Source organism: Balaenoptera musculus, chromosome 16 (genome assembly GCF_009873245.2).
Source record: "Balaenoptera musculus isolate JJ_BM4_2016_0621 chromosome 16, mBalMus1.pri.v3, whole genome shotgun sequence".
Taxonomy (NCBI): Eukaryota; Metazoa; Chordata; class Mammalia; order Artiodactyla; family Balaenopteridae; genus Balaenoptera; species Balaenoptera musculus.
Window position 1 is genome coordinate 16388613 of NC_045800.1, and position 10074 is coordinate 16398686.

General features: G+C 40.4%; 1 non-coding gene across 1 annotated transcript; it reads right to left on the reverse strand.

Moving 5' to 3' along the window:
* Positions 1-3805: 3805 nt before the first annotated feature.
* On the reverse strand, positions 3806-3910 carry LOC118883166. The gene has a single exon (XR_005016953.1). It is a non-coding gene; the product is annotated as a U6 spliceosomal RNA (small nuclear RNA).
* Between the last annotated feature and the right edge of the window lie 6164 nt (positions 3911-10074).

Here is a 10074-nt window from a genome sequence, read left to right on the forward strand (position 1 = left end):
GACTAAGTCTTATCAAAATTTATGAGTAAAAAGGCTTTGTGTGCTTGCCTGTAACATTTATTACCTTTTTTCTTTATGTGGTTAAATGCCTTCTAAGCTCCAAGGCACCAACTTTCAAAAAAAGTTAAAGCAGAGGCTTGGAAGCATAACTTCATGGCAGAACGGTGCTCCACATGCTCAAGCCCCAGGTGCCTTCTGAGAAATTGCGTGATCCAACATCACAGTCTCACAAAGGTGTTCTGAAGTTTAAGCAGTCTATCTGAGTAACCTGTTTGCAAAGTGCATACTCTGAAGCACAAATGTTGCTGATGGCTTTTAGAGATTGCACTCTACCTGCAGGCATGACGTCGCTCCATTTCAGTAACAGCTTTGGGATAAAGCGGAAGAGGACCTTTCCTTTTGTCTTTGCCCACACCTGCTGCCTCCCCCAACACACAACTTATACACACCCAAAACAACAACCAGAACTCTACCTGTGCAGAGCTGGTTTGGCTGTCTCTGAGTTTCCAGCCTTCATGGATTCCTTCAGCATCCTGCTTGGATGGGCTTTTATTTACCAAGTCAGTCAAGTGAGGAAGAGATTAAAGGGAAAAGAGAAAGTTCAGCGACATTCCTTGTCATGTTCAGTTCCTTGTCAAATTACTGTTTCGCTGGTGGAAGTGCTCCATGTCAGAGACGGGCTTGCCTGTGCTGTGGATGATGTACTGCAGGAGGCAAGACCCATGTAACGTGGCTGTTTAGAGAGGATGTTCCATGGTGATTCCTGATCTTACCTTGTACCTTTTTGTAGTTATAAGTCGAACTAGAGATGTACCAGCTTGACATATGTGTATGTATTTTTTTTGTTGAACGAGGGGATTCCAGAGAGTTAAACACTGAAGTCCTAGTAGAAATTAACTTTGTGTGATTGTGTGTTGGGGGCATGGAGTAGGGGTGCAGGGTTAAAGGACTGTTTCAGTTTTTAAAAGAATTTATTAATGTATTATGTAATTTAAAGTTGACTTCTATTAAAGCTTCCAAAAAAAGAAAAAACGCCAGTCAATCCTAGGAAACAGAGTATACTGAAATGTTTTTCTAGATTAACCTCTGTCTTAAATGCTCATTAACAGGTAAATAGGTGTCATATTGTATTGCAGGCTGTGGAGATGAGAAGCAGAGACCTTATCAGGTTTGGGGGGATGGGTAGAGTTGGGGTAAGGACCAAGTTCAAGTGAAGGTGAGGTCTGCAGTGATGGCCTGAGGGCCATGGAGCTCATGGTCTGATACAGCTGGCTACATGATCCATCCCCCAATGAAGTTAAAAGCCCCTCTGATTGGTTCTGGACACTTGTCAGTATAAGAAAAGTAGCTACATAAATGAACATGGTTTGTCCTGCGAGGTGCTCTAATGTGTTTTAGGAGTTTACCCAATGCTGTATTTACTTAACACAGTAGCATTTAGAACCTAGTCTCTCTGGTCAGAAATAAATCAAATACAATGTACTGTATTGCTTTTGCATTTTGAGAACGTTTGTTTTCCCTTTGAAATGATAAGGAACACAGCTAAAGGACAAACATATCAAGGCAGGGGCAGGGAACAAATACTAATTAACTGCTTTGAGGGAGGCTCTGACAACCGTATGAGGTAGGAAACAGGTGCACAGTAGTTCTGAGGATCTTCTTGCTAGGGATTTGTTGAGCTGGAATTTGAACCCGGTTTTGGGGTGCCTTTCACTATCCTCTGCTGCCTCCCAAAAGTCAAAAGTACTGATACTTCAGTGAGTGGGTTGAAGTCATATTTAGATTCTTTTTCTTTGCACTAATATGTTTTAAACAAAAGACCAATAATCTATTAAAGAAGATGGATGTGCAAGTTTGTGTGATTTAGCAAACTCTTAGTTGGAGACTTGGTGCCCCTCTTTTCTTCCTCTTTCTGATTGTCTTTTGACTAAGCTCTTCCTCTAACTGCAATCAGAGAAGAACAGAAATAAAATCAGTCATTTTGTTCCCTTTTAAACTCAGTAAAGATTTACAGGGGACTCACAGTTGATAGATGATATTATAATTTTCTTGACAGTCTGGGCAATGAATAGGTGTTCCTTAAGCTTCTGAATTACCTACGGGTATACCTTTTCATGCTGCCCTGTTGGTGACTGTAACCGAGCCTCCCTTCCCTGCCCCATCTCCATCTAAGGAACCAGAGAACGCTGAGGGCTGTAAAATGATCTGGACATGGACTTGGACAACCCTGCCCCGCCACTGATTGTGAAACCTTAAACACGTCACTTTACCACTTTGAGCTTCAGTTTTCTCACCTGTAAAATGGGGATGATAAAACATTTTTCTGAGGACTAAATAGGATACTGAATGCGGAAGAACTTTGTAAACTGCAGAGCTCTGAGATGTGGACATATAAGCTAAGTCTTTAAAAATAAAGGGGTAATTCCTGTTTTTTTTTTTAAAAACTATTATTCAAATTGTTGAAGGATGCATATATATGTGGATTATAAAAATTGTTGCTTTAATAGAATAACCTTTACAACAAAGTGAAAAAATACTGTTATATATACAACTATGTGTTTATGTAAAGGAGAAGTTCTGATTGGATACATAGACTCAACAGTGGCTTCCCCTGAGGAGTGATTGATATACTTTCATATTTCACTTTAAATTCTTGTTTCCAAAATATTTTTCAATGAGTATGTACTCTTTTTTGCTATAGTTGACTTTTAAAATTGTATTCTAAGAATCATATCACATGCTGGTACCATAGGAGTGCATAGTAAGAGAAAGGGAGGGGGGAGGGGTGGAGATTATACACACACACACACACATAGTTACTATCTGGAAAGATCCTATTGTTCAATTTTCTTTTGCAAAAGATTGAGTTTGGAAAGAGGTAGGAGAAGGTGATATATTGCCAATGTTCATTTGAGCAGCATTCCCTGAGAAGATCTGTAATTCAATTCTTGCTTCAGACCTTTGTGCAACCTACAGACACCTGCAGCCTGATGCCATTTCTGAAGGTGGGATGGCGGGTTCGGCGGCCGCATGATGAACATAAGTAACGAGAAGAATGCAAGTTACTCATTTTCGAGCCAACCCCATCCTCTTGTGCACAGCCACTGAGGTGTCAGCAGGGGGAGTGTTTAGACGGCTGGAGCTTTAAAATTAACACTTGTTTGACATTGTCACATAGACTTTGTCCCGAGGGCCTGGTTCTACTGTGAACATACTGTGGGTGTTTCACCCTTTTGTAGGAAGGAGGAAGGAAAGTGAAAAAAAGCGCTGTGGGGCTTAGAATTTTGCTAATACCAGCCAAAGGGAGGTGTTCACATGACTTGCCTCCTGTAGCCCCTGGAGGTCAGGAGGTCTAACCCGGGTTCCGATTCCAGCCACCCCCTAGCTAACACACAAGCACTGGTGGGCTGTTGAAGATAGGAAGGCAGACGGTTAGCTGGCATCTAACCACGTGCTACCCCTGCCACGTGGTTGGCACTCATTCTCTTAGTTTAAGAAAGCTCCATTGTCAATATTTCGTTTAGGTTCTGTGGTGCTTTCAAAGCAATATAGATAACTCAAGCACTGCTCCTGACTCAATGTGTGTTTTGATAGAACTCAAGCTCTGTTTGCTGCCACTAAGACTCAGTCATTACGCTAAGCAAGATACACATGTAAAATAAATTGTCCATCCTTTTCTAGAATTTCTGCCTGCTTTTGGATTAATTCGTTTGTATGATTCAATTATATCTCCAGTACTGGCTTAGGAGTTAACCCTTTTTTTAAAAATGTCTTGGTGGTTACCCTGGGGTTTACAAAATATCTTAAAAATATGAAATGCTTCACTTATTGGTGAGTCATCACTGTGCAGGGGCCATGTGAATCTCTGTGATGGATGCAAATTTACAACACGTGCTGCTGAAGCAAGCACCTTTTCTAGATTTTCTTCTGCCTGTTTTAGGGTTGGATGATGAGAAGCAAAGACCGCAGGGCTCTGTGGAACCGCAGGTCTGAGAGATGAAGGAAGGCTCAAGAGAGAGCATCCAAGCCCGAGTGACCAGACTTTCAGGTCCTACAGGCTAGTAAAATTTCAAAAACAAAATTCTGAGCTTGCAGACTTTTATTTTGCTAAGTGAGAATCAAAAAGAACTGCAATTTATCACCATAATTTCATGAAAGACAGGATGTTTTAACACTTTTCAAAAAAGGCTGAAAGATTCCACTTTTCAACTGCATGAGTTTAGTTCTGCAAAATGCTCTATTTGTTTTCTTCCTTCAGTGGAGCCTGGTATTTGAAAACCAATGATTCACTTCAGTCACTCATTATAAGATGAGGGAAAAGGCTCATGGGAGGAAGTGATCTGCCTGAGGTCACACCTCATCAGGCTTTTCTTTGCTCCAGAGGCACTGATGACCCTGATAGTGCCCCAAACAGTTAATACCAATACCTTATGGTTCTACAGGTCCTTGGAACCAAATGAGTTAAGGAAGCTCTGAAGATGGAAGTTGTGTGGGTTATTGACTTATTGCCTCTCAGGTCCAAATGCACTCCGAAATATCTGCCCCATGATCAACAAGAGAATTCCTTTAACCATCTCTCCTTTAAAGTAAGCATGGTGTTAACCTTCCTCGGCAGAGAGCAATTACAGGAGGAAGAAGTTTCTGGAAGTTGCTGGCAGGGGCTGGGTGTCAGCCTTGTGCATGAGAGGACATCCAGTGGAGCCTGCCCCAGGCATCCCTCTGCAACTTTGCAGCACTTTATGATAACCTTTGCATGGCCTTCTCGATATGGAAACCAAAGCCCCTGCACGGCTACACAAAGTTACATGTGGTCCAGAGAGTCACACACAAAATAGCCCGTGCACGTCCGCACCACTGGTTGCTGACCACCTGCTCCCCTGCTGGCACTCCTACCTATTGTTTGCCAAGCAGCTCCAGACCAGCTCCATCCTGGCCAAACCAGCTAACACCTCTGCTACCCAATGGGCTGAACCACACCTTCTCCAGCGCGGTCTGAACCCCTTCCAAGTTTGTGCTTCCTTGGGTTCTCTCCCTCAGCCAAAGGTATCATATAGAATTTCCTTATATCTTATAATAACTCTTTTATCACAGTAATTCTTTGTATTAAGCTTTTGTTTAGCATACTGTATTGTTTCTGTGTCCTGACTGGACCCAGACTGCTACTGAAAGTGAGAGTGAAATACGTTTTATGACCTTCTGAAAAGGATTTCCTTCTTTTTTAAGGCTGAATAATATCCCGTTGAATATATATACTACATTTTCTTTATCCATTCGTCTATTGATGGATATTTGGGTTATTTCCATATCTTGGCTTTGTGAATAATGCTGCAATGAACATGGGATGCCGATTTCACTTCCTTTGGATATATACTCGGAAATGGGATTGCTGGATTCTATGGTAGGTCTATTTTTAATTTTTTGAGGAACTTCCATACTGTTTTCCATAGTAGCTGCACCAACTTACATTCCCACCAACAGTGCACAAGTGTTCCCTTTCATCCACATCCTTGCTAATACTTATCTTTTGTCCTTTTATTTTTTTTTTAATTTTTTTTAAAGATTTATTTATTATTTTCTTTTATTTTTTATTTTTGGCTGCATTGGGTCTTGTTGTGACACCCAGGATCTTCGTTGAGTCATGCGGGATCTTTTTGTTGCGGCGTGCGGGCTCTTTGTTTTGGTGCAAGGGCTTCTCTCTAGTTGTGGTGTGTGGGTTTTCTCTCTCTAGTTGTGGCTCACGGGCTCCAGAGCACGTGGGCTCTGTAGTTTGCTGCACGCAGGCTCTCTATTGAGGCATGTGAGCTCAGTAGTTGCGGCGCGAGGGCTTAGTTGCCCCGCAGCATGGGCTTAGTTGCCCCGCAGCATGGGATCTTAGTTCCCTGACCAGGGATCGAACCCAGTCCCCTGCATTGTAAAGTGGATTCGTTACCACTGGACCACCAGGGAAGTCCCTTTTGTCCTTTTAATAAAAGCCTTTCTAACAAGTGTGGGTTGATAGCTCATTGTGGTTTTGATTTGCATTTCCTTGATGATCAGTGATGTTGAGCACCTTTTCATGTACCCATTGGCCTTTTCCATGGCTTCTCAAAGCCCATGTTCTTTCAGCACACCTGGTTCCTAAAAGTCTGGAGGAGGTACCTAACACACTATATATGCTTTAGCTAATAAACATTTCAGTTGGAAAAATAAGTCTGGAAATCGTTATAAATTACTTTAGTGGAAACTGGTGGTATTCAGAAGGCAGTGTAGCACCTCTGCAAGGACTCTGGAGTCCATTTATTCACCCATCAAAGAAATATTTCTCCAGTGCGCATAAATGCCTGGCCCGATCTAGACACAGGGGTACTACAATGAAAGAGCAGGTTTTGTCTGCCGATGCGTAGAGCTTACAAACTACTTGGGAGTAGGAGTGAGGAAGAAAGAGGGCAGAAAGTAAATAAGGGAACAAGATGATTTCCAAATATGGAAACATTTTGAATTCAGAGCTGGGTTCAAATTCTTAACATTGTGACTTTGGGTTTTGGACCTATATCTATCTATATCTGCTCTCTCTGAGCCTCAGTTTTTATACCTGTAAGAACACTTACAACATACATTTGTTGTGAGGATGAAAGGGGTTTATTTTATAAAGCATATAACATGGGCCTTTTAGAATGAGTAATAAGGTGTTATTACTATGAAAAAATGTTACACATTTCTTGCAAAATATCCATAGAAATCTATGCACCTCTTTTTGTTCAGACTTTATTTCTAGGATCTGATTATTCAGCCCTATAGAGAGGAAATATTAGCTAAATTAGTTACTGTGTATAAATCACTTATAATAGTACCTGGCAAATACTAAGTACCATGTATATTTATTAAATGAATAAATTCTACTCTGGATATAGTTCACTGAATCCTCTTCATATCATGAGACCCATCATATAATTTTCCGAACAATCTTATATTGATAATCATGCCCATTGTACTTCAACTCATTCAGCAAAATTTACAAAGCACATGTCCAGTGCTGTTTTAGGTGCTGAGAATACCAGCAGTAAACATTTTAGTAAAGATTAAAATATTATCAAAAAGCAAGTAACTTCAGATTAAGGGTAACTTCAAAATAGTTTGAGAAATTATTTCAAAACATTTTGCCCCGAAGAGAGGAGCTTTTTTCTTTTAAATTTAGTTGGCAAACTAGTTGTCATCCTATGTCAAGTGGAGTGCTTCCTTGAGCTGCTTTCAGTTGCTAATGGCGGTACCAAGAAACTGTGAGCTGTAAATACTCAGTGCTTTTCTACAATTTAAGTGGCACATAGTTGGAAGTGGGGATGAGGAAAAACAAGGACAGAATATAAATAAACCAGCAAACAAGATGACAACAAATTGGCTCCAGCCTGTGCTCCAGGGACCTACAGAGCAGTAAGAGACTCGCCAGGGCCTGGTTTGCACATCCAAACTCTTCTGGCAATCTCTCTGAGCATCATTTGGCCTCATAGTTTTCTCAAAACCATGAGAGCCAATGATGAGAATTCAGGTAATTCCAGGAAGCAAGCAAGTTAATTGGAGACCTGTTTTGAGAGATTATGGCGGTGAGCAATTGCTGTATCTCAAAGACACTGCAAGGAGTGGGGGTAAGATAGGACAAGGAGCATTTCATGGCTTTTTTTTTTTTTTTTTTAGAATTTTTGGGAACACAAGAGCTTTAATTGTTCTGCTTTGTCTTTGTGGGAGAGGATTTGAATATTTATTCATTTATTTATTTATTTGACTGCGCCGGGTCTTAGTTGCGGCGACATGTGGGATCTTTGTTGCAGCATGCGGGCTCTTTAGTTGTGGCATGCAGGATCTAGTTCTCTGACCAGGGATCGAACCTGGGCCCCCTGCATTGGCAGCATGGAGTCTTAACCACTGGACCACCAGGGAAGTGGTGGTCCTTCATGGCATTTTGAGAAGACACCTATTATATCAGGCAGAGCAAACAATGGTCGATTCAGTGGATGCATCACACCAGGGCACATGGACTATTGTAAGAGATCAGAGTTTCAGTGGTATTGATTGTGGCCTTGAGCAGGTAAATTTTAATAAAATCAATAAATCTGATAAAACTAGCAAACAAATGCCTCCCTGACAAGGACTGGGAGCGACTTCACACCTAACTTTTCTGGAATGCCTCCTCTCTGCCTGTGCTAATCCATTGCTGTATTAATGAAAATGGCAGATGCCTACTCTAAACCAGGTACTGTTTTGTTAACTCGTTTGATTCTTGCAAAAATATCAATTTTAGAGATGAATAAGCTAAGTAAGTTTAAGCAGCATGCTTGAGGTCACCCGGCTAGTAAGTGGCTGAGTCAGAATCTGCACCCAGGCCAGCTGACTGCAGAGCTTTGGCTCTCAGCAAGGACACCAAATTCCTAGTCACCCGAACCCTCAGCTCTAGCATAGTCCAGCACCTAGAGAATGCACAATCACCACTTATCAAATAAGTGAATGAATTCTAAATTATTCAGTGTGCTCTTAACTACTATTTACCTAAGCAGTTGCAAGACCAAATTATACAATGCCAAGGAAAAATTAACACAGGCATATAAGCAATATCACAATAGATCTCTGTACCGGTCACATTTTCCCTGGGTAATTCAGATTCATTTGTGCAGCCCAAGGTACAATTTGCTCTGCAGGTCATTGAAAAAGAATATGCCATTCCTGGATTATTACAGTACACAAAAATGGCATGTATTTCTTGCTAGAGAAATGGTAGAGTCTCTAGGAAAGATTCTTGCTTTTTGCCGGTTTTTTCTGTAGCAGGATATGGGAGAAGACATTGACTTCAACAGAGGCAAAGAGCTGTCCAGGCAGTGGACTGCCCTTTGGTATCTGGACACATTTTAGTTGAAAGGAAACAGAGCTTTGTCATTGCATTTTTTTTTTAACTACATTTTTTTTTTAATATTTATTTATTTGGTTGCTCAGGGTCTTAGTTGCAGCAGGCGGGCTCTTTATTTGTGGCTCACCGGCTCCTTAGTTGTGGCATGCGAACTCTTAGTTGTGGCATGCATGTGGGATTTGGTTCCCTGACCAGGGATCGAACCTGGGCCGCCTGCTTTGGGAGCACGGAGTCTTCTCCACTGTGCCACCAGGGAAGTCCCTGTCATTGCATTTTAATGTGTAATGGAAAACAATATTGTATTAGGACCGCTTCAAATTATATTTTAAAACGTATCTTCTATTTACAAATATATTTTTATATTTTAAAAATATTTGTTTTCTGTACTGAAAAGCTCCTTTGGCAGACATTTTGCTAACAATCCAACAATATATTAAAATTTTTTTGCATTAACTACTTTGGTTGATTGATTTGCCAACAGCCAAGGTAAAAGCTCTTTGAGCTTCAACGTTTATTGGATGGGAAAGGATTACAACACGTAAAATTCCATCACATATTGTAAAATAAAGATATGGCCCAGATAGACCCAAGATTTCAAGGCCAAGTACAGTTAGTTTGCCAGTCACTGACTTATTGACATTTCTTATTCTGATCTAATTAATCGACATGAATCAAACGTCTGTTGTAAAAGATGTGGAGAAGATAGAAATATTCAAGTAGAGATCTATAGAATTAATCATATGGGTGCAATCAATTACTGTCTTGTACATCATTATTAAAAAGGAAAATTGAAAAAAAAAATCTTTAAGCAACCTCAAATGACATGAGCATAAGTTTTTGTGGAGTATGCCCCCTTTAATATTATGAATTTTGACCATTCTCATTACTCTAGCCTCAGCAGAATGTCCTTTCTCTGAATGAAAACTAGTTTTAAATGATTTAGGAGCACGCTGAGGTGACAAGAACATCTGACAGAGTTAGCAACACTCGGCCTTAAAACCTCCAGTGGCTTTAAAAATTGAAAGGCACAAAACTGAATGATTTTATTCATGTCGAAGCACTAAAAGACCATGTTATGTTTGCCTGAAAATGTGTAAATTGGAGTATTTTTTTATGCTGTCACATTTTGCTTAAGATTTTAAATTTCAATGTTTATTTTACTTTTTAGCTTTGTTGAAAATGATTTTTAGCGATTAATAAAA